Source organism: Salvelinus alpinus, chromosome 29, assembly GCF_045679555.1.
Source record: "Salvelinus alpinus chromosome 29, SLU_Salpinus.1, whole genome shotgun sequence".
NCBI lineage: Eukaryota > Metazoa > Chordata > Actinopteri > Salmoniformes > Salmonidae > Salvelinus > Salvelinus alpinus.
The window spans coordinates 11,356,645-11,363,977 of NC_092114.1; positions in this window are offsets into that span (position 1 = coordinate 11,356,645).

Genomic DNA, 7,333 nt, shown 5'->3' on the forward strand with positions numbered 1-7,333 from the left:
TCAAGGAGGATGTCTAGCTGGTCTGGGAGGATGTCTAGCTGTTCAAGGAGGAGGTCTAGCTGGTCTGGGAGGATGTCTAGCTGGTCTAGGAGGATGTCTAGCTGGTCTGGGAGGATGTCTAGCTGTTCAAGGAGGATGTCTAGCTGGTCTAGGAGGATGTCTAGCTGGTCTGGGAGGATGTCTAGCTGTTCAAGGAGGATGTCTAGCTGGTCTGGGAGGATGTCTAGCTGGTCTGGGAGGATGTCTAGCTGGTCTAGGAGGATGTCTAGCTGGTCTAGGAGGATGTCTAGCTGGTCTAGGAGGATGTCTAGCTGGTCTAGGAGGATGTCTAGCTGTTCAAGGAGGATGTCTAGCTGGTCTGGGAAGATGTCTAGCTGGTCTGGGAGGATGTCTAGCTGGTCTAGGAGGATGTCTAGCTGGTCTAGGAGGATGTCTAGCTGGTCTAGGAGGATGTCTAGCTGGTCTAGGAGGATGTCTAGCTGGTCTGGGAGGATGTCTAGCTGTTCAAGGAGGATGTCTAGCTGGTCTGGGAGGATGTCTAGCTGTTCAAGGAGGATGTCTAGCTGGTCTAGGAGGATGTCTAGCTGGTCTAGGAGGATGTCTAGCTGTTCAAGGAGGATGTCTAGCTGGTCTGGGAAGATGTCTAGCTGGTCTGGGAGGATGTCTAGCTGGTCTAGGAGGATGTCTAGCTGGTCTAGGAGGATGTCTAGCTGGTCTAGGAGGATGTCTAGCTGGTCTAGGAGGATGTCTAGCTGGTCTGGGAGGATGTCTAGCTGTTCAAGGAGGATGTCTAGCTGGTCTGGGAGGATGTCTAGCTGGTCTAGGAGGATGTCTATCTGGTCTAGGAGGATGTCTAGCTGGTCTGGGAGGATGTCTACCTGGTCTGGGAGGATGTCTAGCTGGTCTGGGAGGATGTCTAGCTGGTCTGGGAGGATGTCTAGCTGGTCTAGGAGGATGTCTAGCTGGTCTGGGAGGATGTCTAGCTGTTCAAGGAGGATGTCTAGCTGGTCTAGGAGGATGTCTAGCTGGTCTGGGAGGATGTCTAGCTGGTCTAGGAGGATGTCTAGCTGGTCTGGGAGGATGTCTAGCTGTTCAAGGAGGATGTCTAGCTGGTCTGGGAGGATGTCTAGCTGGTCTAGGAGGATGTCTAGCTGGTCTGGGAGGATGTCTAGCTGGTCTAGGAGGATGTCTAGCTGGTCTGGGAGGATGTCTAGCTGGTCTAGGAGGATGTCTAGCTGGTCTGGGAGGATGTCTAGCTGGTCTAGGAGGATGTCTAGCTGGTCTGGGAGGATGTCTAGCTGGTCTAGGAGGATGTCTAGCTGTCTAGGAGGATGTCTAGCTGGTCTAGGAGGATGTCTAGCTGGTCTGGGAGGATGTCCAGCTGGTCTAGGAGGATGTCTAGCTGGTCTAGGAAGATGTCTAGCTGGTCTAGGAGGATGTCTAGCTGGTCTAGGAGGATGTCTAGCTGGTCTAGGAGGATGTCTAGCTGGTCTAGGAGGATGTCTAGCTGGTCTAGGAGGATGTCTAGCTGGTCTGGGAGGATGTCCAGCTGGTCTAGGAGGATGTCTAGCTGGTCTAGGAGGATGTCTAGCTGGTCTGGGAGGATGTTTAGCTGGTCTAGGAGGATGTCTAGCTGGTCTGGGAGGATGTTTAGCTGGTCTAGGAGGATGTCTAGCTGGTCTAGGAGGATGTCTAGCTGGTCTAGGAGGATGTCTAGCTGGTCTGGGAGGATGTCCAGCTGGTCTAGGAGGATGTCTAGCTGGACTGGGAGGATGTCTAGCTGGTCTGGGAGGATGTCTAGCTGGTCTGGGAGGATGTCTAGCTGGTCTAGGAGGATGTCCAGCTGGTCTAGGAGGATGTCTAGCTGGTCTGGGAGGATGTCTAGCTGGTCTAGGAGGATGTCTAGCTGGTCTGGGAGGATGTCCAGCTGGTCTAGGAGGATGTCTAGCTGGTCTAGGAGGATGTCCAGCTGGTCTAGGAGGATGTCTAGCTGGTCTGGGAGGATGTCTAGCTGGTCTAGGAGGATGTCTAGCTGGTCTGGGAGGATGTCCAGCTGTCTAGGAGGATGTCTAGCTGGTTTAGCTTGCCTCCTTCAACTCTCAGCCTGGCAGGGAGACAGAGAGAGGAGCAGGGAGACAGAGAGAGGAGCAGGGAGACAGAGAGAGGAGCAGGGAGACAGAGAGAGGAGCAGGGAGACAGAGAGAGGAGCAGGGAGACAGAGATAGGAGCAGGGAGACAGAGAGAGGAGCAGGGAGACAGAGAGAGGAGCAGGGAGACAGAGAGAGGAGCAGGGAGACAGAGAGAGGAGCAGGGAGACAGAGAGAGGAGCAGGGAGCCAGAGAGAGGAGCAGGGAGACAGAGAGAGGAGCAGGGAGACAGAGAGAGGAGCAGGGAGACAGAGAGATGAGCAGGGAGACAGAGAGAGGAGCAGGGAGCCAGAGAGAGGAGCAGGGAGACAGAGAGGGGAGCAGGGAGACAGAGAGAGGAGCAGGGAGACAGAGAGAGGAGCAGGGAGACAGAGAGAGGAGCAGGGAGACAGAGAGAGGAGCAGGGAGCCAGAGAGGGGAGCAGGGAGCCAGAGAGGGGAGCAGGGAGACAGAGAGAGGAGCAGGGAGACAGAGAGAGGAGCAGGGAGACAGAGAGAGGAGCAGGGAGACAGAGAGAGGAGCAGGGAGACAGAGAGAGGAGCAGGGAGACAGAGAGAGGAGCAGGGAGACAGAGAGAGGAGCAGGGAGACAGAGAGGAGCAGGGAGACAGAGAGAGGAGCAGGGAGACAGAGAGGGGAGCAGGGAGTCAGAGAGGGGAGCAGGGAGCCAGAGAGAGGAGCAGGGAGCCAGAGAGAGGCGCAGGGAGCCAGAGAGAGGAGCAGGGAGCCAGAGAGAGGAGCAGGGAGACAGAGAGAGGAGCAGGGAGACAGAGAGAGGAGCAGGGAGACAGAGAGAGGAGCAGGGAGACAGAGAGAGGAGCAGGGAGACAGAGAGAGGAGCAGGGAGACAGAAAGAGGAGCAGGGAGACAGAGAGAGGAGCAGGGAGACAGAGAGAGGAGCATGGAGACAGAGAGAGGAGCAGGGAGACAGAGAGGGGAGCAGGGAGACAGAGAGAGGAGCAGGGAGCCAGAGAGAGGAGCAGGCAGACAGGTAGTCGGGACAGAGGTAGACAGGTAACGACAGAGCGACAGGCATAAGTAGAGAGAGAGAGCACAGAGCAGGTAGGCAGAGATAGAGAAAGGTAGAGAGAGAGAGAGAGAGATAACGGTAGAGAGAGATAGAGAACGGTAGAGAGAGATAGAGAACGGTAGAGAGAGATAGAGAACGGTAGAGAGAGATAGAAAACGGTAGAGAGAGATAGAAAACGGTAGAGAGAGATAGAGAACGGTAGAGAGAGATAGAAAACGGTAGAGAGAGATAGAGAAAGTGTCAGGACCCGGTGCGAGAAACAGTCACTAATAATCGTCAGAACCCAGAAGATGAGGCAGACACAGCAGTACTAGAGATGGTGGTTTAATTAAAGAACAAAATCTTCAGGCAAAGAAACTAAATCCACAATGTCCAAAAAATAAAGCCAAGAGGCACAAAATGGAAATCCTCCAAAATACAAAAGAAACTCCACAAAGTGGTAAAAAACAGCAGGGAAAAACAAACCTCAAAAGACTACTCAAATAATACACAAGAACTAAACCAGAGAACCTCTGGAAAATCCAACAAGAGAAATATCTATATAAAACAAGGCTTGGGCTGGGGCTGGGTGCTAACTTACAAACACTGAGCAAGGAACTGAGGAACACACAGGGTTTAAATACTAACAAGGGAATGACCTACAGGTGCAAACAATAATAAGAGCAAGAAAAACAAAAGGTACAAAAAAGGTGCAATGGGGACATCTAGTGACCAAAACCCGAACAGTCTTGGCCAAAACCTGACAGAAAGGTAGAGAGAGATAGAGAACGGTAGAGAGAGATAGAGAACTGTAGAGAGATAGAGAACGGTAGAGAGAGATAGAGAATGGTAGAGAGAGATAGAGAACGGTAGAGAGAGATAGAGAACGGTAGAGAGAGATAGAGAAAGGTAGAGAGAGATAGAGAACGGTAGAGAGGGATAGAGAACGGTAGAGAGAGATAGAGAACGGTAGAGAGAGATAGAGAACGGTGGAGAGAGATAGAGAACGGTAGAGAGAGATAGAGAATGGTAGAGAGAGATAGAGAACGGTAGAGAGAGATAGAGAACGGTAGAGAGAGATAGAGAACGGTAGAGAGAGAGAGCAGGTAGAGAGAGATAGAGAACGGTAGAGAGAGATAGAGAACGGTAGAGAGAGATAGAGAACGGTAGAGAGAGATAGAGAACGGTAGAGAGAGAGATAACGGTAGAGAGAGATAGAGAACGGTAGCGAGAGATAGAGAACGGTAGAGAGAGATAGAGAACGGTAGAGAGAGATAGAGAACGGTAGAGAGGGATAGAGAACGGTAGAGAGAGATAGAGAACTGTAGAGAGATAGAGAACGGTAGAGAGAGATAGAAAACGGTAGAGAGAGATAGAGAACGGTAGAGAGAGATAGAGAACGGTAGAGAGAGAGATAACGGTAGAGAGAGATAGAGAACGGTAGAGAGAGATAGAGAACGGTAGAGAGAGATAGAGAACGGTAGAGAGAGATAGAGAACGGTAGAGAGAGATAGAGAACGGTAGAGAGAGATAGAGAACGGTAGAGAGGGATAGAGAACGGTAGAGAGAGATAGAGAACGGTAGAGAGAGAGAGAACGGTAGAGAGAGATAGAGAACGGTAGAGAGAGATAGAGCAGGTAGAGAGAGATAGAGAACGGTAGAGAGAGATAGAGAACGGTAGAGAGAGATAGAGAACGGTAGAGAGATAGAGAACGGTAGAGAGAGATAGAGAACGGTAGAGAGAGATAGAGAACGGTAGAGAGAGATAGAGAACGGTAGAGAGAGATAGAGAGAACGGTAGAGAGAGATAGAGAACGGTAGAGAGAGATAGAGAACGGTAGAGAGAGATAGAGAACGGTAGAGAGAGATAGAGAACGGTAGAGAGAGATAAGAGAACGGTAGAGAGAGATAGAGAACGGTAGAGAGAGATAGAGAACGGTAGAGAGAGATAGAGAACGGTAGAGAGAGATAGAGAACGGTAGAGAGAGATAGAGAACGGTAGAGAGAGATAGAGAACGGTAGAGAGAGATAGAGAACGGTAGAGAGAGATAGATAGAGAACGGTAGAGAGAGATAGAGAACGGTAGAGAGAGATAGAGAACGGTAGAGAGAGATAGAGAACGGTAGAGAGAGATAGAGAACGGTAGAGAGAGATAGAGAACGGTAGAGAGAGAGAGAGAACGGTAGAGAGAGATAGAGAAACGGTAGAGAGAGATAGAGAACGGTAGAGAGGGATAGAGAACGGTAGAGAGAGATAGATAGAGAACGGTAGAGAGAGATAGAGAACAGGTAGAGAGAGAGATAGAGAACGGTAGAGAGAGATAGAGAACAGGTAGAGAGAGATAGAGAACGGTAGAGAGAGATAGAGAACGGTAGAGAGAGATAGAGAACGGTAGAGAGAGAGAGAGAACGGTAGAGAGAGATAGAGAACGGTAGAGAGAGATAGAGAACGGTAGAGAGAGATAGAGAACGGTAGAGAGAGATAAAGAACGGTAGAGAGGGATAGAGCAGGTAGAGAGAGATAGAGAACGGTAGAGAGAGATAGATAGAGAACGGTAGAGAGAGATAGAGAACGGTAGAGAGAGAGAGCAGGTAGAGAGAGATAGAGAACGGTAGAGAGAGATAGAGAACGGTAGAGATAGAGAACGGTAGAGAGAGAGCAGGTAGAGAGAGATAGAGAACGGTAGAGAGAGATAGAAGAACAGGTAGAGAGAGATAGAGAACGGTAGAGAGAGATAGAGAACGGTAGAGAGAGATAGAGAACGGTAGAGAGAGATAGAGAACGGTAGAGAGAGATAGAGAACAGGTAGAGAGAGATAGAGAACGGTAGAGAGAGATAGAGAACAGGTAGAGAGAGATAGAGAACGGTAGAGAGAGATAGAGAACGGTAGAGAGAGATAGAGAACGGTAGAGAGAGATAGAGAACGGTAGAGAGAGATAGAGAACGGTAGAGAGAGATAGAGAACGGTAGAGAGAGATAGAGAACGGTAGAGAGAGATAGAGAACGGTAGAGAGAGATAGAGAACGGTAGAGAGAGATAGAGAACGGTAGAGAGAGATAGAGAACGGTAGAGAGAGATAGAGAACGGTAGAGAGAGATAGAGAACGGTAGAGAGAGATAGAGAACGGTAGAGAGAGATAGAGAACGGTAGAGAGAGATAGAGAACGGTAGAGAGAGATAGAGAACGGTAGAGAGAGATAGAGAACGGTAGAGAGAGATAGAGAACGGTAGAGAGAGATAGAGAACGGTAGAGAGAGATAGAGAAAGGTAGAGAGAGATAGAGAACGGTAGAGAGAGATAGAGAAAGGTAGAGAGAGATAGAGAACAGGTAGAGAGAGATAGAGAACGGTAGAGAGAGATAGAGCACGGTAGAGAGAGATAGAGAACGGTAGAGAGATATAGAGAACGGTAGAGAGAGATAGAGAACGGTAGAGAGGGATAGAGAACGGTAGAGAGATAGAGAACGGTAGAGAGAGATAGAGAACGGTAGAGAGAGATAGAGAAAGGTCCAGTCACCAGGACCACAAATTCCATCTAGACACCGTTGCCCTAGAGCACACAAAAAACTATACATACCTCGGCCTAAACATCAGCACCACAGGTAACTTCCACAAAGCTGTGAACGATCTGAGAGACAAGGCAAGAAGGGCCTTCTATGCCATCAAAAGGAACATAAATTTCAACATACCAATTAGGATCTGGCTAAAAATACTTGAATCAGTCATAGAGCCCATTGCCCTTTATGGTTGTGAGGTCTGGGGTCCGCTCACCAACCAAGATTTCACAAAATGGGACAAACACCAAATTGAGACTCTGCATGCAGAATTCTGCAAAAATATCCTCCGTGTACAACGTAGAACACCAAATAATGCATGCAGAGCAGAATTAGGCCGATACCCACTAATTATCAAAATCCAGAAAAGAGCCGTTAAATTCTACAACCACCTAAAAGGAAGCGATTCCCAAACCTTCCATAACAAAGCCATCACCTACAGAGAGATGAACCTGGAGAAGAGTCCCCTAAGCAAGCTGGTCCTAGGGCTCTGTTCACAAACACAAACACACCCCACAGAGCCCCAGGACAACAGCACAATTAGACCCAACCAAATCATGAGAAAACAAAAAGATAATTACTTGACACATTGGAAAGAATTAACAAAAAAACAGAGCAAACTAGAA